At 37.4% G+C, this 24,457-nt stretch overlaps 1 protein-coding gene and 1 pseudogene across 7 annotated transcripts in view; both read right to left on the reverse strand.

Annotated features, from left to right (window-relative positions):
* AGPAT3 (1-acylglycerol-3-phosphate O-acyltransferase 3) overlaps positions 1-24,457 on the reverse strand; it is a 154,471-nt gene that overhangs the window by 31,801 nt on the left and 98,213 nt on the right. The gene's annotated exons all lie outside the window — the stretch shown is intronic.
* On the reverse strand, positions 3-23,022 carry LOC140507002 (pyruvate dehydrogenase E1 component subunit alpha, somatic form, mitochondrial pseudogene; annotated as a pseudogene).

The following is a 24,457-nucleotide window of genomic DNA, read 5'->3' on the forward strand; positions in this document are numbered from 1 at the left end:
AAAGAAAAGGAAAGTGTTTTAGTGATGTCTTCCAGGGCATCACAATGATGACAATGACAGGTAACTACCAATACGAGTAGCTCACATTTATGTAGAACTTTATAATTCATTCACAAAGTACTTTCCTCACAACAACCTTACGAGAAGTATTTAAGACTCTTAGTTTGCAACTGAGGAAAAAAGTTCGGAAGTTAAGCAATGAGGGTCGGAGAAATTAAGCAATTATGCCTATGATTATGGCTAATAAATCATAGTCTGGACTAGAACCCAGGTCTTCTTATACTAAGTTAGGACTCTTTCAGCTGAAAGGCTCGTGTGTAAACAATGAAAAAATGTATTGCCTCAACTCACCTTAGGACAATGATCCTGAATTATCATGTTCTTTTAAAAAATTATTATAGACAACAATAAAATGTAAACACAATCAATTAAATACCCTTTGCAGCTACTACACATTGCAGACACAATACAATATAGTTTAGTGAACAGAGTTGGCCTTTGAGCCAGGAAGATGATTCTGACATGTATTGACTGTGATGGTGGGCAAGTTACTTGGAGGGCATTAAAACACTAATATTTTAAGTTGAAGAGAAGGTGTTGATCTACATTGGTAGAGGAAGTTCCAATACCAATGAAATCACAGGTCTAGTACCTGTCCCTATCCCCTGCAGCTACCTGTATCTAAAGAATTTTAATGAATAAAGGTGTCTACTTGTCAGTTATTTCCTTTCTGAATTTTGTCTTCTGACTTCTTCATTAAAAGAAACTACTGTCTCCAAAGTTATTAACAGTCTCTTAATGACCTCATCTTCCTTGTTCTCTTGTAGCCTCCGACATTATTACCCTCTTCTCTTTGATGATGTCTTCTCTCTAGCTTTCTATGACAGTGATCCCTCCTGATTCTTCTCCTAGTCTCTGACTACTTCTCATTTTCCTTTGACGGTCTTCATTCAGGCCATACCTACTAACCATGGACATTCCTAACCCTTTGTCCTACGCCCTCTTCTCTTGGTCCTCTATACTATTTCATTTGGTGAGCTCATCAGCTCGCATGTTTCATTTACCATCTTTAAGCAAATGATACTCAGAATAATTTGTCTAGCTCCAACCTCTTTCCTGATCTCCAGACTTACATCTTCAACTGCCTAATGGACATCTTTGTCTCACAGACATCTTAAATTCAACTTATCCAAAACTGAATTTATTATCTTTATCCCTAAACTCTCCTTTCTTTTCAGCTTCCCCATCATCATGGGATGTACTACCATCCTCTCAGTCACCTTGTCTTACAACCTGTATCATCCTTTATTTCTTACTTTCTCTCACGCAACCCTTCCCACATGCAATCAAGCTGCCAAGTCCTATCAATTCTACCTTTGTAACATCTCATTTATAGACACTTCACTAACACTTTTAGTTGTCTAAGCCAAGAACCCTGTCAATTCATCATCCCTTCCCTTCATTTTATGTGTGATATTTATGTGTATGTATCTCCACCACCACCAGAGCCAAAAGCTTCTCTTCTACTTCTGTATGGAACTCTGAATCATAGATGGTTTTTCTTTTCTTTTTTGAAAAAGAAATTTTTTTCTTTTAAAAAATTTATTTTTAGTAAAGATCTCATTGTTTATGTACAAATAGTTTTTTAACAAAAAAATGCTTCATTGTTACAGTTATCTAGTTTACTATTTTTCTTCTAGCCCAGAAAATTTTGTGATAACTGGTTAATATACCAACTAATTATGATATCATATATTTGTTTTAAAGTCTTAGAGTACAAATCTACCCTCACTAACTTTTGCGTTTATCCATATACACAATATCATTTCATTATGATTTTAACTAGTTCTTCATATTTTGATTCAAATTACATTAATTATGTATATTAATTTAGAGCACATTAGCATATTAACTATATTGATTCAGTTCCTTCCAGAAATATTTCAACAAATATTTATTCAGTGTCTATAATATGTAAGAGGAATTGTGCTAGGTGTTAGGGACACAAATAGAAAAGTAAGATAGCACCTGCTCTCAAAGGGCATACATTCTAATTAAAAGAAAGTACAGAGGAGGGTTCAGCTTACAGGCAGATAAAAAGGTGAAGAGCCAGGTATTGAACTCTTTGAGATCTTCCCCTTAGAAATATGACCCAGGTGCCCATAGAGAACAGTCACTAAGATCTAAACAGGATGCTATATCTTTATGGAGTGGAAGGTAAGTCAACAAATGTTTGTGTCAAGCACTTTGCTAAGAGCTGGGAATATACATATTTTTAAAAAGAAAAAGTCCTTGCTATTTTCAAGAAACTAAGAATCTCATGGGGGAGAGAACATGCAAACAAGTCTATATAAATAAAATATATATATGATGAGTTAGAGATAATCTTGGAAATAAGGCACTAAGACTAGGGGGTACTGAGAAAGTTTTTGTGTAGAAGGTAGGATTTTGGCTAAGACTTGAAGAAAGTCAAGTAATCTAGGAGGTAAAGACAGGAAGGAAAAAAATCCCAAGCATGGAGGAGACAACAAGTGAAAACATCCAGAGTCAGGAGACAAAATTTCATGTTTGAGGAACATCAAGGAGGCCAGTGTCATGGAATTGTAGAGTATGTATGGAGGAATAAGGTATAAGAAGGGTGGAAGGGCAGCAAGGGAACAGGTTATGAAGGGCTATAAAAAGCAAACAGAGGATTTTATATTTGATCCTACAGGCATTAGGGAGCCACTGGAGTTGACTGAATGGGGGAGAGGGGGAGGTGACATATGATTACATATCCTGGTCAGACTTCAAAATGAATTTGGTAGTTGAACGAAAAATGGACTGACTTGGGGAGAGATTTAAAGCAGGTAGACTATAGAAGGCTATAGTAATAATCCAGGTGTGAGATGACATGGGCCTGCACTAGGGTGATGGAAGTTTCAGAGGAGAGGAGAAGGCATGTACAAGAGACATTACAAACACAGAATCAATGGGACTTGGTAACTGATTATTTATAGGAGGAGGTGAGAGTGAAGTATAAAGAATAGTACCTAAGCTGCAACCTGGGTGGCTGGAGGGATCATAATATACTCAATAATAATAGGGAAGCTCAGGAGAGGTAGGGATTTGGGTCTAAAGAAAATGAGTTCAGTTTTGGAAGGGTCTTTGGGTCATCCAGTTCAAGATATCCAATAGGTAGCTGGAGATGCAAGTCTTAAGGTCAGGAAAGAGGTTATGGTTAGACGTATAGTTCTGAGTATCATCTTCATAGAGTTGACAGTTAAATCCATGGAAACTGATGAGCTTACCAAACAAAATAAGATAATGGGAGAATAGAAGAGGACCTAGGACAGAGCCTCATAGTTATTGAGTATAACCTGAATAAAGACTCATCAAAGGAAATTAAGGAGTGATCTTGTAGGTGGGAAGAGTATAAGGAGAGAGCAGTGTCATGAAAACCTAGGGAGAAAATAATATCAAGAAGAGGATGACTGACCATGTCAAAGGCTATAGTAGTCAAGAAGGAAGAAGATTGGGGGAAAAGTCATTAGACTTGGCAATTAAGAAACTGTTCCTGATGCTGAGTGAAGTGAGCAGAACCAGAACATTTTATATAGTAAAAGCAACACTGTACAATGATCAACTTTGACAGACTTAGCTCTTCTCAGCAATACAATGATCTAAGACAATCTCAAAAGACTCCAGATGAAATATGCTATCCCCATCCAGAGAAAGAACTATGGAATATGAATGCAAATTGAAGCACACTATTTTCTCTCTTTTTTTCTTCCTCATGGTTTTCCCTTTTGTTCTGATTCTTCTTTCACAACATGACTAATATGGAAATATGTTTAATATGATTGTACATGTATAGTGTATATCAGATTGCATGCTGTCTTGAGGAGAAGAGGGAAAAAATATTTGGAACTCAAAATCTTATAAAATTGAATGTTGAAAACTAAAGAAAAATAAAAAACATTTTTTAAAAAACTGTTCATACCTTTGGAGAGAGTAGTTTCAAATGAATGAGGTAGGAAGTCAGAGTGTAAAGAGTAAAGAAGAAAGGGCAAGGAAAACATGTAGAAACAGAGAGCAGACAGTCTTCTCAAGCTGTTTATCCATAAAAGGAAAGAGAGATATGGGATGATAGCTAGTGGGGATGAATGGAATGAGATCCCTTGTGGAAGTAGTAGGGGTTTGCCTTAGCAAGGGAAAGGACCACTTCTTCATGTAATTCAAAGGAAAAAGAGATTGCTGAGTGACCATGCTCAGAGAAGAGCATGAAGAAGAATCTGAAAATGGCAATGAAGGGTAAAAATCCAACATGCACCTGGTCTTGGCTCAGTGTATAAGGGACCACAAGCAAAGTGATGAAGAGAATGGACAGAATGCGTCAAATTCTGGCCCCAAACTATCCTTCCAATTTCCCATTCTGGAATTCATCCAAACTCACCCTTTCTCTGTTCCTCACATATAAATATTTCATCTGTTTTCACACTGGGCATCACACATGCCTTAGAATACACTCCCTCCTCACCTCCAATTCATATAATCCCTCTTGTCCTTAGAAATGAAGTTCAAGAATCATTTTCTACAACATCTTTTCCTAATCCCACAAATACCAGGTTTCTTCTTCCCCAACAACTTTGTATTTATTCTCTTTGTATTTACTGGGTATATATTTAAACATGTACTTCTTGTCTTCCTCATTAGAATGTAAGCTCCTATTGAGTGAGGATTATTTCATTCTCTGAATCTATATTCTCATGGCTTGGCACATAATAGGCACTTAATAAATGCTCGTTGATTGATCATTCTGGCCACTATGCTGTTGGAATTCTTCAGATTAGCTATGACCTTCCAAAAATATGGTGCCCAAAATGCAACACATTACTCCTTACTTCCTATGGTCTGGATGACATGCCTCTCAAAAGAGTCAAAGAATGATCATTGTTGACTACCACATTAACTGGTAAATCCAAAACATCAAGATTCTTTTCAAATGAACTGCTTGTTTAACCATAACTCCTGAACTTATTAACTTTTTTACTTTTTAACCTAAGTACAGGATTTTACAATTCTCTCTACTGAAGTTTTTTAATTGGTTAGGTTCTTTTAGTAAAACAATGAACAGATATAGCAGGTATGTAACTAGTAGTATCCCCTGAATTTAATGAATATAATTAGTATCCTTTAATGACAGTTTAAAATGTTTTTATTTTTGTAGCTTTCATCCTTTCCTTAAGAAAGCTAAGAACACTTAAACCTAATAATTAGTTTCTTAAAGTTGACAAGATAATGTCCTATTAATGACCTTATAATTAAGTTTCCACACATACACCCTACTTTTAGCTGACAGATTTATACTTAATGCAGTGATACACATCACAAATCTCAAAAGGTGCTTCTCTGGAATAGATCTGATAGCCTAATTCTTCCAAAGATGGCTCTGGATCAGTTGTAGCAAACTAGAAGGCACCCTCAATCTCTTTCCTTACTTTAACATCACATTCCTTTACTTCCTCAGTACTGGTAAGATTATTCACTGTCATCCTTGAGAAGCATGACAGGGTCACTCTTGCTCCTTCCTTCCTGAATTTCTTCCCTAGTATAACTGAACCCAGGGTCACTCATGATGTATCCACAATAACGATATGGTCTGTAGTTCCACCAGCCTGGGGCCCTTTCATGATATGCATCAGGCAGCTGCAAATTTTGCTGATGCAGGGGCACACAGAGCATCCATACCATGTACCCTTATTCTTTATTTTTATGGCTGCTTTTATGGTTGCTGCTTCTACAGATGTTCCCACTCTATATTGATTATTCTCACAAATAAAAATACAAGCCACCATATTGTAAGCTTCAAATATCTGACCTTTATTAGGAACACATTCTCTGTACAAAGTCAAACAGACCTCATCTGTTCCAGTACACTTATAGGCCCGGCCAATACTAGCTCCCAGAGCTATCAGAGCTCCAACAAAGCCACTGCCACCATTAGAAGTTCTTAGCATACATATGCATGAATCCTCCTTTTCCTTTAGCATAATCTTCTCTTTGTCCTGAAAACTCTGCCAGAATTTCTCCCATGGAAGTCCATAAGTATAGGTAAAGCCAGAATACACTGTCATCACATGACCTGAAGGATTTATACCAGCCTCAAGCGTCACACAACAAGCTTCCTGACCATCAAACAAGTGGCAGAAACCATGTATGATCTTATACATGTACATGTACATGTACAAATAGTCTGATTTCAGTTCCATCCCACAGACAATCTACACTGTTTTGCATTACATAAGGCTCTCTTCTCTTGCGACAACTGTTGTGTCAGGAGGGCTCTCTTCAAGTCTATGCCAATATCAAGTGAAGCATTATTTGCAAAGTTATGGGCTGCCAATAAATAACACTCTTCCAGTTGGTTTCTGGGTAGCAGTCATCATCGTGGTGTAAACCACAGGGAGCATCTACTTCATGGATCAATAGCCCAAGGTAGAGAGGCTGGAGGGTAGTATCTTGGGTCTCCTTTGGGAGCCTGAAGCTCATGTTTCTTTCCCCAGAGGGAGGGTTGGGAAGGGAGAGAACCTCTCTTTTGGATTTAATATCATTCATTGAGCCTGTCAAGAATTTTTAGATCCCCATTCTGTCATCCATTAGCTTCTTTCCACCTGTGTGTGTGTCACCTATAGATATAAGAAGACTGCAAAATGTTAAGAAGCTACAAAAATTTAATAACCAATAACCAAAGTCCAAGACTTTGTAAGTGTGTGCTTGTACCTGGCCACAGAGCACGCTGAATGAAATAAGGGAGAATGGGTAGACATTACTGGAAATACAAATCAAAGGACAATAATTTTTCATAACTTTTTAATAACAAATACCTGCTTCTCATATTCTACAACTATATATTCATACAAACCAGATGCTGAATCAATCCTGAGGACTGAAGCAATCCTCCTTGCCCCTTTTCCTCTACTGCCTCTGCATTAAGGATTGTGCCATCTAACCTTAGGTTATGTATCTAAGATAAATAAGGTTGTTTATCTAACCTTAAGGAGGTGGGACTACAGCAGCATCAACAGGCATGGGCAATCAGCAAAACGTTATCATTCCACCTTTGTTTTTTGGCTTCCTCATTCACAGACTATAATTAACGTTAATTTGGAAACCATAATGTTAAAATTGTCATCATTAAATAATTAAATCCTCGCACCTTATTATCTTTTCAAAATAAGTTTTAATTGATGTTGTCTGTTTTTCACACCATCATAGTTATTCTAAATATGCTTCCCTTACTCCTTCCAGAGAGCCATCCCATAAGGTGACTTTTTTGGTGTGTAGTTCTTTTTATTTACATCATTGTATCTATTGTTTTCCTGGTTCTGCTTACCTCTCTATACATCAGTTCATGTAAATCTTTCCATCTTTCTCTGGATTCATCACAGTCATTATTTCATACAGTAATATTACATTACATTCATGTACCAAAATTTGTTTAGCCATTCTCCAGTTGATGGCCATCTACTTTGTTTCCAGTTCTTTGAAATTTGTGCTATGACAGCACTTTGTCCTGCTATAAATATTTTGCTGTATGTAGAGACTTTCTTCCTATCAGTGGCTTCATTCAGGTATTGGCCCATGACATTAAGGAGTGTCTGGGTCAAAGAGTATGGGTGTTTTTGTCACTTTATATCATAATTCCAAATTACTTTCCAAAATGGTCACAGTTCCATCAGCAAAGTGTTGCTGTACCTACCATCCCAAAACCCTTCCAACATTAAATAATTACCTTTTTTATCTTTGCAAATTTGTAGAATGTGAGGTGAAATCTTAGGATTATTTTGATTTGCATTTCTCTTATCATTAGTAATTTGGACATTATTTCATGAGATTGTAAATACTTTGCAATTCTTCTTTTAAAAACTGTTCATATTCTTTGACCACTTAATTATTACAGAATGGTTCTTAATCATATACACATGAATATTTATTGTTTAGATATCTTGGATTTGAAACCCTTATCAGAGAAGTTTATTGCAAAGATTTTTTCCTTATTCTTCCATTTCCCTTCTTATCCTCGGTACATTAATTTTGTCTGTGCAGAATCTTTGCAGGTTCATGAAATCAGTTATCCATTTTATCTTTTGTAATTACTTCATATTTCTTGTTTGGTTAAGAATACATCACCTACCCATAGTTATGAGAGATAAAAAATCTGCTTCTCTTCTCATTTGTTTTTATATAATGATCTGGAAAACTAAGTTCATGTATCCATTTAGACTGTATTGTGGAATACAGTGTCAGGTGTTGTTCTAAGTCTAATTTTTATCACACTAGATTTATTCTAAAAGCATGGCATCTGTTGTTCTAGTTCAATTCTATATAGAATGCAAAACTAAGCACTTCCAGATTTCATGGGATGACACAGTATATAAATAGCTACAACCACTACTACCTTCTTTGAGAAAATGGTTTCCCCTTGGCTATCAACTATATTTAAAAAAAAAAACCAGCTGGTTCAAAATGTGTCATTTTCATAAGGACACAAAATTTAGTTGCTTTGCCAATCATTAAGATGAAGAACTGAATGGTAAAGGAGAACCAGCTAAGGGATCTATAGTGTTTAGATAGGTCTTTAGCTATACTACAAACACGAAAATGTCATGTAAACTTCAAAAGAGAAAACGTGGGGACAAACTCAAGTATATGAATTCTATTTTTTTAAAAAGAGAATGTATAAGAAGATGGAGAAAACTGAAAGACCTATAACTTTAGCCAACAAAATACATTCTAATCCTAAGTGATGATTTACATTCAGGTTACTCTTTAATAGCCCAAGTTTCCTTCATCCCTGCAAGCCCAAGCATAGAAGTTAACTAGAATAGATAATAAAGGGGGAATTGCAGAATGAATATAAGATGAGAACCCTCAAAGCTGTGCCACTGACTCTTACACAAGATGCTGAGAAAGGAGAACATTATGAAGTACAAAATGGATAATTCTGATTGCAATAAATTAAAAAGGTTTTATACAAACAAACTCAATGCAAATGAGATTAAGAAGGAAGCAGAAAACTGGGAAAGAATTTTTGCAACTAGTATCTGTGATAAAGGCCTCATTTGTAAAATATATAGAGAACTGAGTCAAATTTACAAAGATACAAGCCATTCCCCCAATTGATAAATGGTCAAAGGATATGAACAGGCAGTTTTCAGAGGAAGAAATTAAAGTTATCTATAGTCATATGATAAAATGCTCTAAATCATTATTGATTAGAGAGATGCAAATCAAAACAACTCTGAGGTACCACATCACACCTAACAGATTGGCTAACATGACAAAACAGGAAGATGATAAATGTTGGAGAAGATGTGGGAGAGTTGGAACACTAATTCACTGTTAGTGGAGCTGTGAGCTGATCCAACCATTCTGAAGAGCAATTTGGAATTATGCCCAAAGGGCTACAAAAATGTGCATACCCTGTGACCCAGCAATATCGCTTCTAGGACTGTATCCCCAAGAGATCATAAAAATGGGAAAGGGTCTCACATGTACAAAAATACATTTTATATATATTTATGGCAGCTCTCTTTGTGGTGGCCAAGAACTGTAAACTGAGGGGATGCCCCTCAATTGGGGAATGGCTGAACAAGTTGTGGTTTATAAATGTAGTGGAATACTATTGTGCTATAAGAAATGATGAACAGGAAGACTTCAGAGAGGCCTGGAAGGACTTATATGAACTGATGCTGAGTGAAAGGAGCAGAACCAAGAGAACTTTGTACACAGCAACAACCACAGAATACAAGGACAAATGTACCACAGTGGAAAGTATCTTGGAGCACAGGTAAGGAGACCTTCAGATCTATGCCAGACCTTGTCACTAACAAGCTGAGTGATCCTGAACCAGTATTTAGTTTCTTTAGGGTTCCTTTTGTAGGTAGTCATGGTGCAATGGAAAGAGTGTTAGATTTGGAGACGACTAGTATGTGACTTTAGGAAAGTCACTTAATCTCTAGAAAGCTCAGTTTCTTCATCTATAAAATAAGGAGATTGGACTCAATGGACTCTAAAGTCCCTTTTTCAGCTCTAAACCTATGATCTTATTTTATATAAAAGTAAACTGAACAAGATTCAGCAACTAACTATTTATGGGAGGCAAAGGAAAAGGAAGTCAAAGATGACCCATAAATCACCAATGTGGGCAGCTAAGAGGAGGAAGATGCCTTCAAAAGAAATAAGGAGTGGGGTTTTAGAGTGGGGTTTGTTGAGGAGAAAATATTCATTTCCATTTTGGACATGTTAAGACCATTTGGATACACAGTTTGTGATGTGGACAAGAGTGAGGAGTACAGATTAGGAATTGATATATAGCTCCAACAGTCATCTGCATAAAAATGATATCCATGGGAATGGATGGCCTCACTAAAGGATACAATATATGGGGAGAAAGAAAAGAAAGTACAGAACAGAAGTATTGGGAGACTTCCTTATTCAGAGTGTAAAAGATAGACAATGATGATTCAGCAAAGGAAAGTAAAGATGAGTTAGAGAGGTAGATATTCTTCCAGCGATGCTATATGGCTATGAATTAGGGAACACCTAGATACTCAATAAATCAAAATTGTATGTGAGGTATTACTGATTAATGTTTAAATTATATTCCTTCAACCTAATCTCACAGAGCAAAACATGATGTCAAAGGTTTCCATATGCTCTATTTGGTATTTCGTTTCCTTCCAAGGTGGAGGAGGAAGAGACGGTAGAGGAGGGAACACTTCATATATGTATGTATGTGTGTGCATGTATATATATACACACATATATACATGCACACATATATGCAAACATATACATGTGTACATACGTATGTAAAAATAAGACAGTGTCCAAGTTGGTCAGACTAGTGGTAGAAAATTTCTTGCTAGGAATTTATCAATTTGAAAGTTGGAGCCAAAAATGGGTAGTTCTGAAACATCAATTTTGTTTTTAGGTACAATCTTCTTAAATATGGGTCATTTCTAAAGTCTGCCTTTCGAGTGTATGTAAAATGATGTTCAAACTTTCAAGTACTATTTAAACGTCAGTTGTTGTCTCTGTTATTGCCTTCAGAGGGTAGCAAGGATGAAAATATCACCTGTGCCCTGAAAATCAAGTTCTTGCCCAAGACTATGTAATTTTAACAATGCTTTCTCAATTCATTTTGGCAGTACAATTTGGCCCCATATCATTCATCAGATGCAGAGTAGTAGCTATCCATTTGACAAGTCTTAGAAGGTTTTCTGCCAGTCAGCCAGTTGATAAAATTTTATCAAGTGCCTATTATGTGCCAAACACTGTGCTAAGTAAGGGCTGCCACATCTTGGATATATCCCTTGAAAAGACAGAAGCCCTCTTTTCTGTTATCACTTCAAGAAATAGCTGCCTTAACATCCTTCAGCAAAGAATCACCAGCAATTACTACCTAGCTCTGATTCTTACTGGATCTGACAGCATCTGTGTATCTACGTTATCATGACTATGAAACAAGCAACTGCTTCTTTCTTAAAGCAATCAGGTTTCTTTTCCTTAGGATGAACCTCAAATATGTTTCTAAGCTCCAAATGTTCAATAATTCTTCCTTTTCTCCTGTGGAACTTTCTTCTACTTTTAAAACTTGACATGTATTCAGATCCCCCCTCAGAGATTAGGTGAGTTACTTCACTTCAGCGGGTCCCCATTTCCAAATAAGTAATATGAAGAACTTGGACTTGATGATGTCTTTGGCCCCCTCTGGCCTTGCCCTTCTTTGCTTAAAAAAAGAAGCACATATTAAGAGTTGAGGATATGTGGCATATGAGAGAATAAAATTGGGGTATTTATTATAGAAGAGACTGCTTTTTTAGTCACAGGATGGATAGTTCTGTTCTGATTCAGGAGAAGACAGAAATGGTGGGGACACAAAACTATACTAGAGTAGGAAGTAGGAGAAAAGAGAGATAATTATATCGCATAATAGAAGTGCACAAATTGTTTAAACATGGAGGAAAGGGGGAAGAGGCAGGAAAAATAAGCCTTCACTCCCTTTCATCTGAACTAAATAAAAGACTGAACATCATTACACACACCCACATTCACACAGATAAATATTCCAATATAGAAATGCACTCAACTCAAAAGGAAAATGGGAAGAGGGGGAGAATAAGTATTAAATACATGTGCTAATGACATTGAGGTTAACAGAGGTTAAGTGACTTGCCCAGGGTCACACTGTTATTAAGTGTCTGGGGTCAGATTTGAATTTGGATATTCCTGATTTCAAACTCAGGGCTGAATACACTATACCATTAGCTGTCTCTAAGGGGCAAGGACAAGGGAAGGGGAGAAGGGGCAGAATATGTAGGGAAATACTCACAAGCCAAACAAACTCCAGTGTCAGGGAGAAAACTGCTAAAGAGGGTTTAAAATAAAAGAAAGTGAAAACCTAGAACATTGCAGGAGGGAGAGGGGTAAGAGGACAAGGGGCAGAGAAGAGTTGCAACAGGCAAAAACAGGCCATTTAATTTCTAGATCACAAGAATTAAGTAACCTCCCTCTCTTTTACCTCTTTCTTCTTATTTGTCAAGTGGCAGGCAGAAACAGAGAGAAGAAAAAGTTACAAGACAGGGTGGAAGGAAATAACAAATTCATAATCATGAACATAAAAGGAATAAACTCACTCATAAAACAGAAGAGGATAACAGAAGATTAAAAAAAGATCCACAATATGCTGTTTGTAAAAAAAAAAATGCTTGAAATAAAGACTTACATAGAGTTAAAATGAGGGGCTGAAACATATACAATTCAGAGGGAAACAGAGACAGACATTGAACTCAAATACAGAAAGAACCCAGATATAGGCCCAAATAAAAGTTTTTAAGAACAATGAGAAAATGGAGAACTTGTTTGACAGCAGAGGCAGGAATGCTGTAAGAGTTGCCTCTGAACTCTTCTCCTCTGAACTAATAGATATTATGGCCATAGTTACAACTGGTGAGTACATTATTCTCTTGTCTCTGCATATTCCACATAATCCATTTTATATGCTTTGTATTTTTCATATTTGTAATTTCTAACAGCATAATAATTTCCATTTCAGTAATACACCACATTCAACCATTCCCCCATGAATGGAAACATGAGTTGTTTCCAATTTTTTGTATTGTCAATAGTGCCACCAGGAATGCTTTTCTACAAAAAGGTTACTGGGTTTTTTTGTGAATAATATCCTTAGAGCACATTTCAGGAGTAGGAATGATGCATCAAAGGACATAAGTAGCTTTATAATTCTCATTGTATAATTTAGAAAACAAAGGTTTTCTAAAATGACTGTGTCAATTAGTAGTTTTACAAGTGGTGTAATAGCACAATTATTCTTCTCTAGCTGTGCCAGATCTGAATTTGAAAATTTAAAATCATGTTTTTGAATTTAATGGGCTTAAGGTATTATCTCAGGAGTCACTTTTAATTCACATTTTTTTTTTCTGAATCACACTAGAGTTAAAAGAAATCTCAGGGATCAGTAGTCCAAACTGTACTTAATATAGCATGTCCTTGCAAACATGCTCAATGAATGGTCCTTTAGCCTTTTGAAGGCTTTCGGTGAGGGAGAACCCATTACATCCAAAGGTAGTCCATCTCACTTTTGGATAGCTCTAATTTTTAGGAAAGTTTTTCTTAAATCAGTTCCAAACTTGCCTCTCCATAATTTCTACTTGTTGGTCATACTTCTGTCAGCTGGGACCAAGCAGAACAAGTTTAATGTCACAAGACTCAAGAAAGGCAAAAGTTACTATTTATAAAAGAAAAAAGTAATGTCTACAAACTATAGGCCAATGTACTTGACTTTTATTCTTGGAAAAACTTCAGATAATATTGATAGGGGAATGATTCAAGAATATTTAGAAAAAGAAGCAGATATTACAACAAGCCCACATGGCCTCATAAAAAATTGGTAATGGAACGGATGAACAAATTCTGGCACATTAATGGACAACTAGATACCAATTAATGCAATAGTGAATCCAATGAAGTGGTCACATTACTCAAATTCAGACTATTCAAACTTATAACTGCATGTAAGATATGGCCATTAGTTCCAATGCAATGGAAACTGAAAATTCTTTAAAAATTAAGTTTTTATGAATGTAATATAACAGGAAAAGATAAACAAATGTATTTCTGATGCAAGTTTATTACAAAGTGATCAAGTAGTTATAGAAAACAAAATCTTAAAAATAAAAAACATACCTGAATACCATTTCTAAAGATAAGCCTGCATTGATTATATGATGAAAACGTTATTTTTGTTTAAAACCTTTTAGGAAAGCAGAATAAAATATCTTCTCTTTCTTTAACTCTTCATAAACAGGGAGGTAAAAACAGAGAGCCGCACCCACATCTTAATGAATTTGCATGCTCACGTCCTCACACAATTAACAGAGTATAGTTGGATGACTTGGGGCATTATCTAAAATCTGTACACTTTGAACTGATGCAGCTGATGAGGTGGGCAGAATGAGGAGAATATGTGAACAGTAACAGCAACACTGTGCAATCATCAGCTATGCTTCGTTTAGCTTTCCCCAGCAATGCAGTGGTGAAGAGAATCCAAGTTTAACATAAAATTCAAAGTCAAGAAATGGGAGGGAAAAATGAGCAAGCAACCAAAATAAAGAACTTGATGATAAAAAGGGACTACCATGCCGGGTAAGACCAAGACATAAATGCAGAAGAAGAAAATTATATTAAGACAGCTACAAGCAAAGCCTCAAAGAAAAATGTTAATTGGACATGAACCAACAATAACTGCTAAAATATTTTAAGAAAAATAAGTGGTAGAGAAAAAATTGGGAAAAGCAATAAGAGTGGGAAGCAGACCCAAGATGATGGAATAGAAAAACACTCAGTTGAGCTCTCCAATATTCCCCTCTAAAATAATACCTCAAATTGAATTATGTAGTGGCAAAACAAACAAAAGGTTGATTGAAGCAATTTTCCAACCCAAGACAACTTAGGAGCTCAGCAGGAAAGGTCTGTCTCACCAGGGTGTTGGTAGACCCTTAGAGGTCTACCTCTAAGCTGCACAGGTAGCTTCAGGTATTCTCAGCCCACAGACAAATGGGAGATTTTAAAACTTGTCAGGAGATTGCAGGACACCACTTGCTGGTGCTGGGTTCAGGACCCTGTTGCATTGCCCATATGCAGTTCTGGGTGCCAGTGTCAGGGCCAAAAGGAGCAATAGCACTTACGACGCCGAAGAGCAGGGGCCCAGATTGAAGTTTCAAGGCAGAGAGGAGTGCTTGTGATTGTCTGTGGAAGAGCAATTCTGATGCAAAGGTGAGCAAAAGGAATTGTAACTGCAGGAGAATGAGGGTCCTCTCCACAGTCCCTTGGCAAGGAGAAGTGCTAACGCTGGTGGTTAAAGGGGAACAAGATCCATTTCTGGGCAAAGACCAGAACACAAACCAGAAGAGCAGTGATCACACTTCTTAGATCATACAACCTTGGAAGCACTGAAAACCTACAGACCCCCTCCAGAGCAAGCTCTGAAAACAGCAGCATGAAAGGCTTGAAGTTTAGGACAGAGTCCTTTCCACCCCAGGAGCAGAGCACAACTTTAACATAAAATTAAAAGTTAATAAATAGAAATGAGCAAACAACAAAAAAAGAACCTGACCATAGAAAGCTACTACAGTGATAGGGAAGATCAAACCAGAAGATGACAATGATATCAAAGCAGCTACAAGCAAAACCTCAAAAGAAAAATAAGGTAGAAAAAAATTATAGGAGAAAAAGAGGAATACAAGGAAATTATGAAAAAAGAGCCAACAGCCTGGTAAAAGAGGAACAATAATCCACTGAAGAGAAGATCACAAAGTTGGCGAAATGTAAAAAGATGCACAAAGGCTCAATGAAGAAAGTAATTCCTTAAAAATGAGAATTGGGCAAGTAGGAGCTAATGAATCCATGAGACACCGAGAAACAATAAAACAAAATCAAAAGAACTATCTCACTGGAAAAATAACTGAACTAGAAAATAAACTGAAGAGAAATTAATTAAGATTAACTAATAATTAATAATAACTGGACTACCTGACATGGTCAAAAAAAGAGCCTAGACATCATCTTTCAAGAAATTATCAAGGAAAGTGGTCCTGATATGCTAGAACCAAGGGTAAAATGGAAAATGAAAGAACCCACTAATCACCTCCTGAAAGAGAATACAAAATGAAAACTCCAAGGAATGTCATAGTCAAATTCCAGAGCTCCCAGGTCAAGGCAAAAATATTGCAAGTAGCCAGAAAGAAGCAATTCAAATATCACGGAGTAGGAAGCTCGGCGGCGTGAGCATTCCAGCTAGTAATCTACACGTGCCTTGTCACCTACATGTGCCATGGCTCCTCACAGGAGGAAGCACAAGGCAAATGTGGCAGCAGACAAGGAAGCTGAAAAGCCAGAGAAGCTGGCCCAGGGCAGTGATGCACGAGAGACACACGTGGTCATGGAGCACTGCTGGAGCTAATACATGTACACATGCCACATGGCCCACCCAGAGCTGCCTGTAATGCTGAATGTGATTAAGCTCAAACGCCACTAAGCCCCACTGGAGCAGCTTCGAGGTGACACTACAGTGCCCCAACAGTAGCCAGGCAGAGCTCTGGAGTGGGATTAAAAAGGGTCCCCCATGAAACAACTGAAGTTTCCTGAGTCAAGGCAGGTGGTAGAGGAGCTTAAGAACTAGCTGGCTTAAGTGAGAAGCCTTCCCACATGAGCAGGACTTTCCATGATGAGCAAACCCCAGTGAGTTTGGAGCATCCATGATGGAACATGTCCCTGAAGTTATAGTTCCTTCTTCTGGGAAGGGCAGTGGATGCATGGTGAATCTGGTGATGTTAAATTGTTAATAAAAGCTCTTGATACAGAAAAATATATACATTATACACACATACACACACACACACATATATCATGGAGTAACAGTCAAGATCACATAAGAATTAACAGCTTCCACATTAAAGGAGCAGGGGGTTAGAATATGATATTCTGGATTACGATCAAGAATGACCTACCCAGCAAAAGTGAACATATCCTGAAGGGGGTGGGGGGGAGTGGATATTTAATGAATTAGATGACTTCCAAGCATTCCTGATGAAAAGCTAAGAACTAGATAGATAATTTACCAAACCAAAGACTCAAGAGAAGCATCAGAAGGTAAACATAAAAGGGTAAACATAAGAGACTCAATAAGGATAAACTGTTTACATTCCTATATGGGAAGATGATGCATGAAACTTCTAAGAACTTTACCATTATTAGAGCAATTCACAGACAGGGCATGAGTGTGAGTCAGTTATGTTGGGATGATCTAAAAAAAAGTGAAGTGAGAAAGAAGAATGCACTAGGAGAAGGGAGAGGTAAAATGTAGAAAATTTTCTCACATAAAAGAGGAGTTTTTATAGTGGAAGGGAAAATGGGGGTGGGGTGGGCAATATTATCCTCTCATTAGAATTGGTTCAAAAAGGGAAGAATGTATACACACATATGTATGTATATGTATATATGTGTGTGCACGTGTGTTTATATTCAACACTCAGTTGAATATAGAAAAATATAGAAAACTATCTTACCCAGTAGGAAATAGGAGCGGAAGGGAATAAAAGATATCAGGGGAGGGGGAAAGAATGATAAAAAGGGAGAGTGGATTAAGGGAGGTAGTGATCAGAAGCAAAATAGAATTTTGAGAAATGGATATGAGGAATGGATAAAAAGACAGAGAGAAGGAAAAACAAAAGAAAATAGGAGGGAAATGCACAGCTAGTGATCATAACTGTGAATATGAATGGGATAAGCTCACCCATAAAATCAAAGGGGACAGCAGAATGGATTAGAAGACAAAATACAACAATATACTGTTTGCAAGAGACACACAGAATTGAAACAAAAGGCTAAAGCAGAATCTATTATGCTTCAGCTGAAGTAAAAAAACTACAATGAAAAAAAGAACCTTGATACAATATGAAAATAAACTATACACTATAACCTGAAAAAATTTAAACAAGAATGTAGGATTGGTTCAAAATTAGGCAAACCATAAACAGAATAGATCATATACATTAATCAAACAAAAGTGACATGATTATATCAACAGGTGCATAAAAAGACTTTGTCTTTAAAAAAAAAATGTTTTTGGATACAAAATTCATTCCCTACCCTGTTGCACTTCTTTGAAATTCTCTATTACAACCTTGTGCCAACTATTTTCTTCCCCCTCAATCACCACTTCTTGGCTTCTTTTTATGCGTTGTCTTCTCCCATCAGGCTCTTTTCATCATCCATATCTCATTCATTAACCATGGATGTCCCTCCTCCAAAAGTTTATCCTGAGCCCTCATTTTCTTCCTCAACAGTACCTCACTTAATGATTTCATCAACTCCCGTAAGTGCAACTATCACATTTAAGCAGATGATGCTCCAATCTATTAATTCAGCCCAAACTTCTCTCCTGATTTTCAGTCTCAGATCATCAAATATCTATTGGACATCTTGAAGTGGATGTCCTGTAGACATCTCAAACTCAACATGTCCAAAGCAGAACTCATCATTCTCTCTCCCAAATTCTCCCTTCTTCCCAAATTCTGCATTACTGCCAAAGACACCATCATCTTTGCAGTTACCCAGGCTTGCAACCTCACCATCATCTGTGACTCCTCTTGCATTCACTCTGCATCTCCAAATCTGCTGCCTTCAGAAGAGTTCCCTTCTATATCCTCTCCTCTCCATTCACATAGCTACCACTCTGGTGCAGGGTCTCAATATTTCATGCCTGGATTTCTGCAGTAGCTTTCTGGTTATCCTCCTGGCTCAAGCCCCTTCATTTCAGTCATTCCTCCATTCAGCTATCAAGGTAACTGTCCTAAAGCACAGGTCTGACTATGTCTCTCTTTTTACTTGATAAATTCCAGTGACTCCTTATTATCTCCAGGATCAAATATAAATTCTCTGATGCCTTCACAAAATGGTCCCTTCCTACCTTTATAATTTGCTATCATCCTCACATGTCCCAATTTGGCTACACTGGTCTTCCTGTTGTTCACTGAACACCACACTCCACTTTCCAACCCCATGTTTCCACTGATTGTCCCCAGTGCCTCCCTCCTCATCTATGCCTATTGGCTTCCTTAAATAGTCACATAAAATTTTACCCTCTTTAAGAGACCTTTCCTGGTCCACTGTGAAATTATCTCTCATTTACCTTGTATATATCTTGTATGAACAGAGTACTCTGTATGTTGTCTCCCCCATTAGAATGTAAGCTCCTTGAGGGGTTTCTGGATTTCTTTGTATCCCTAGCACTTAGCAAAATGCCTGGCCCACTGTAATAACTCAATGTTATTATGAGGTCCTAAATTAAGTTGACAACTAGGTAAGTGAAGAGAAGTGAACGAATGCAAGAGAGTTCGTGATGTGGGTATGTGGGACTAAGCTCAAAAGAGAGACTGTGAATGGATATAAAGATACATCAGTCAAAGACATAGAGAAGATAATTAAACCTTTTAGCACAGTGCCCAGCATATAGTGGCACTTAATAAAATGTCTGACTGACTGAAACCTATATGAGTTGATATGGTCATTGAGAGTACAGACACAGGACAGAAGAAGGCCTAGAACAGAGCCTTGAGGAACACTCAGGGAATACTCATATAGAGGATGAACCAGCAAAGGATGGGTCAGAGAAGTAGGAAGAAAAGGAATGAAACAAGTATTAAGTACCTACTACATGCCAGGAGCTATGCTAAGAACTCTACAAGGACCTCATTTAATCCTCACAACTCTGGGAGGTAGGAGCTATTATTATCCCCATTTTATAGTTGAGGAAACTGAGGCAGACAGAGGTTAAATAACTTGCCCAGGATCACAAAGCTAATAAGTATTTGAGGCCAGATTTGAACTCAGGTTTTCTGATTCCAGGAGTAATGTTTTATCCACTGGGCCAAGGAGAAGCAAGAATGATCCACTGATCATTCACAAAAACCCAGAGAGAAGACAGCATCTGGGAGGAGAGGGTGGTTGACAGTATCAAGGACAGCAGAGGGGATGAGGTAAAATGCTGAGAAAAGACCATCCTATTTGGCAAGCAAGAGATTGCTGGTTACTTTGGAGAGACTAGTTTCAGCTGAGTGAAGACAATGGAAACCAAATTGTGGGACAGGAGAAGAGATGAGGAGTTAAGAAACAAAAGAAATATACAGGCCAACATTTGAGTGGATGGTTAAGATTTAAGACGGGGGAGATACAGCATGTTTGAAAGTAGTTGAAAAGAAGCTAGTACAGAAGAAGAGGTTGCAGGAGAGAGAGAAAGACGAGTTGGAGAGGATGGGATCAAGTAAATAGATTGCTTTTACAAAGAGAAGAACTACCTCATTGCCAGACAATGGAGGAACAGGGAAGAGGGTACAGAATGATATCAAGAGGATTTAAGAAGAGAGGGGAAAAAAAGCAGGATTTAACATTAAATTGCTTCCACTTTCTCAGTAAAGAAGGTCAACAAGTGAGAAAAAGTAGGAGAAAAGAAAGTGTGGGAGGAAGGAAAGAAGAGAAGGTTCAGAATAATTTTTATGGGGAGATAGCAATCAGGGTGGGAGGAAAGTAAAGGCCTACATGAAAAATGTATTTCCCCAGGGGGCAGTTGTGTGACTTCACCTAGGTCTGTTCAGCAGGAACAGAAGGGGAGCAATAATCCATGGTTGGGATCTGGTAAGAGATGAGTATGGATAGGACAAGGGGACAAAGGAAAAAGTGCAGAATAGAGGATGGTGCAGGATTGAAATGACTAACTACAGGGTTGAAACTGAAAAGGGAAAAAAGATAAAGTCAGAGGAGGCATTATGGCCTGAGGAAATGCTGAGATAATTAGAGATCTCAGTGTGATGGAGGGGGCTGATGCAAAAGGAAATACAAAATGACAGGAAGCTACAATCACATAAACAACTATTCGAGTTTGGATTAAGGAAGTAGAATATTTCTAGGTAATAGTGAGGTGCAGGAATGATCATCCATGTGTACTAATGAAGCGGAGTGAAGAATTAAGTCATGGGATTTAAGGAGACTAAGAAGTTGGGAGGTTTAGGGAATTAGAGGGAACATCAATTTTAAAGTCCCCTGACATAAAGGCAAGAGTTGAGGAGGTAGTGAGTCAGGTTTTGAACTACTTGAAAAAGGAGGGGAAATGACCTGCTAGTATAGGATAGTCAAAAAATGCTAAATTGAGTGCAAATGTTTTATTGGCTTGAACTTCAAAGAAAGAGACAACTGGTCAAGAGATTGCAGGGTTTCCTTTGCAGGCACTGGGTGCAGGATTCTATCGTACTGCCTATATGTGGATTCAGGTTGCAGTCCCAGGTCTCCATCCCAGGGGGAAAAGAAGCACTAGCACACCAGAGCTTGTGGCTACGCAGAACAAGAAGCCTAGTCACAGTTCCAGGGTGGAAAAGAGTCACACAGACCAGAGCACAGGCCAAGAGAGTAGTAAATACACCTCTCCTTAGATCACACCACCTTGGAAAACTTACAGGTTCCCAGCATTATCTCTGACAATGACTACACAAAACCCCAAAAGCTTGTAACAGTGCCCCTTCTCTACAGAAGTAGAGCTACACTTTAGCATAATGTTAAAAGTCAAGAAATTGACTGGAAAAATGAGCAAAGAGCAGAAAAAACTCCTGACTATAAAAAAGTTACTATAGTAACAGGAAGATCAAACCACAAACTCAGAAGAAAGACAACAAAATCAAAAAACTGCAACATCCAAAGCCACAAAGGAACATGTAAATTGGTCCAAGATCCAAAAACAGAATTCCTAGAAGAGCTCCAAAAGAATTTTAAAAATCAAATAAGAGGAAAAATTGGGAAAAGAAATAACTGAGGCAAAAAACACCATGAAAATGGAGTCAACAGCTTGGCAAAAGAGGCACAAAAAATACTGAAAAAAATAATATCTGAAAAGACATAATAAGCCAAATGGTAAATGAAGCACAAAAATCCAACGATGAGAAGAGAGAAGATTTCCTTAAAAAGCAAAATTAGCCACATGGAAAAGGAGATACAAAAAGCTCACTGAAAAAAATAATTCCTTAAAAATTAGAATCACGCAAGAGGAAGCTAATGAGTCCATGATACACAAAGAAACAATAAAACAAAATCAAAAGAATGAAAAAAAAGAAAAGAAAATGTTAAATATGTCACTGGAAAAACAACTAAACTGGAAAATAGATCAAGAAAAGATAATTTAGGAATTATTGAACAGCTTGAAAGCCATGATCAAAAAAAAAAAAAAAAGAGCATACACATATTTCAAGAAACTATCAAGGAAAACTGCCCTGATATACTAAAACCAGAAGATAAAAGACATTAAAAGAAACTGCCAATCACCTCTTGAAAGACATCCAAAATGAAAACTCGCAGGAATATTATAAGCCAAATTCCAGAGCTCCCAGATCAAGTAGAAAAAATTGCAAGCAGCCAAAATGAAACAATTCAAATATCATGGAGCCATGCTGAAGATTACATAAGATAAAGCAGCTTCCACATTAAAGAAATGAAGGACTTGGAATATGATATTCCAGAAGGCAAAGGAGCTAAAGTTATAACCAAGAATAACCTACCCAGGAAAACTGAGGTATATAATACTTTAGCAGGGGAAATGGATATTCATTGAAAAAGGGGTCTCTCAAGCATTCTTGATGAAAAGACCAGATTTGAATAGAAAATCTGACTTCAAATACAACTCTCAAGAGAAGTATTAAAAGGTAAACAGGAAAGAGAAATCCTAAGGGATTCAATAAGGTCAAACAGTTTACATTCCTACATAGGAAGATAAGAATTTTATCATTATACTTTCTTGGAGGACAGACATTTCCTCCCTTCCTTTCTGATGAGGAAGAACAATGCTTACCATCAGACAAAGACACAGAAATCAAGGATTCTGTGTCCCAGCCCACCCAATGGGCTCAGGCCATGGAAGAGCTCAAAAAGAATTTTGAAAATCAAGTTAGAGAGGTGGAGGAAAAACTGGGAAGAGAAATGAGAGGGATGAAAGAGAAGCATGAAAAGCAGATCAGCTCCCTGCTAAAGGAGAACCAAAAAAATGTTGAAGAAATTAACACCTTGAAAACTAGCCTAACTCAATTGGCAAAAGAGGTTCAAAAAGCCAATGAGGAGAAGAATGCTTTCAAAAGCAGAATTAGCCAAATGGAAAAGGAGATTCAAAAGCTCACTGAAGAAAATAGTTCTTTCAAAACTAGAATGGCACAGATGGACGCTAAGGACTTTATGAGAAAGACAGATATCACAGAACATAGCGAGAAGATTGGAAAAATGGAAGATAATGTGAAATATCTTATTGGAAAAACAACTGACCTGGAAAATAGATTCAGGAGAGACAATGTAAAAATTCTGGGACTACCTGAAAACCATGATCAAAAGAAGAGCCTAGACATCATCTTCCATGAAATAATCAAGGAAAACTGCCCTGAGATTCTAGAACCAGAGGGCAAAATAAATATTCAAGGAATCCACAGAACACCGCCTGAAAGAGATCCAAAAAGAGAAACTCCTAGGAACATTGTGGCCAAATTCCAGAACTCCCAGGTGAAAGAGAAAATATTGCAAGCAGCTAGAAAGAAACAATTCAAGTATTGTGGAAATACAATCAGGATAACACAAGATCTAGCACCCTCTACATTAAGGGATCGAAGGGAATGGAATAGGATATTCCAGAAGTCAAAGGAACTAGGACTAAAACCAAGAATCACCTACCCAGTAAAACTGAGTATAATACTTCAGGAGAAAAAATGGTCTTTCAATGAAATGGAGGATTTTCAGGTTTTCTTGATGAAAAGACCAGAGCTGAAAAGAAAATTTGACTTCCAAACACAAGAATGAAGAGAACCATGAAAAGGTGAACAGCAAAGAGAAGTCATAAGAGACTTACTAAAGTTGAACTGTTTACATTCCTACATGGAAAGGCAATATTTGTAACTCTTGAAACATTTCAGTATCTGGGTACTGGGTGGGAGTACACACACACACATACACACACGCACACATACATAGAGACAGAGTGCACAGAGTGAATTGAAGAGGATGGGATCATATCTTAAAAAAAAAATGAAATCAAGCAGTGAGAGAGAAATATTGGGAGGAGAAAGGGAGAAATTGAATGGGGCAAATTATCTCTCATAAAAGAGGCAAGCAAAAGACTTATTAGTGGAGGGATAAAGAGGGGAGGCGAGAGAAAATCATGAGGTCTACTCTCATCACATTCCACTAAAGGAAAGAACAAAACGCACACTCATTTTGATAGGAAAACCTATCTCACAATACAGGAGAGTGGGGGACAAGGGCACAAGCAGGGTGGGGGGGAGGATAGAGAGGAGGGCATGGGGAGGAGAAT

Source organism: Notamacropus eugenii, chromosome 5, assembly GCF_028372415.1.
Source record: "Notamacropus eugenii isolate mMacEug1 chromosome 5, mMacEug1.pri_v2, whole genome shotgun sequence".
NCBI classification, from domain to species: domain Eukaryota; kingdom Metazoa; phylum Chordata; class Mammalia; order Diprotodontia; family Macropodidae; genus Notamacropus; species Notamacropus eugenii.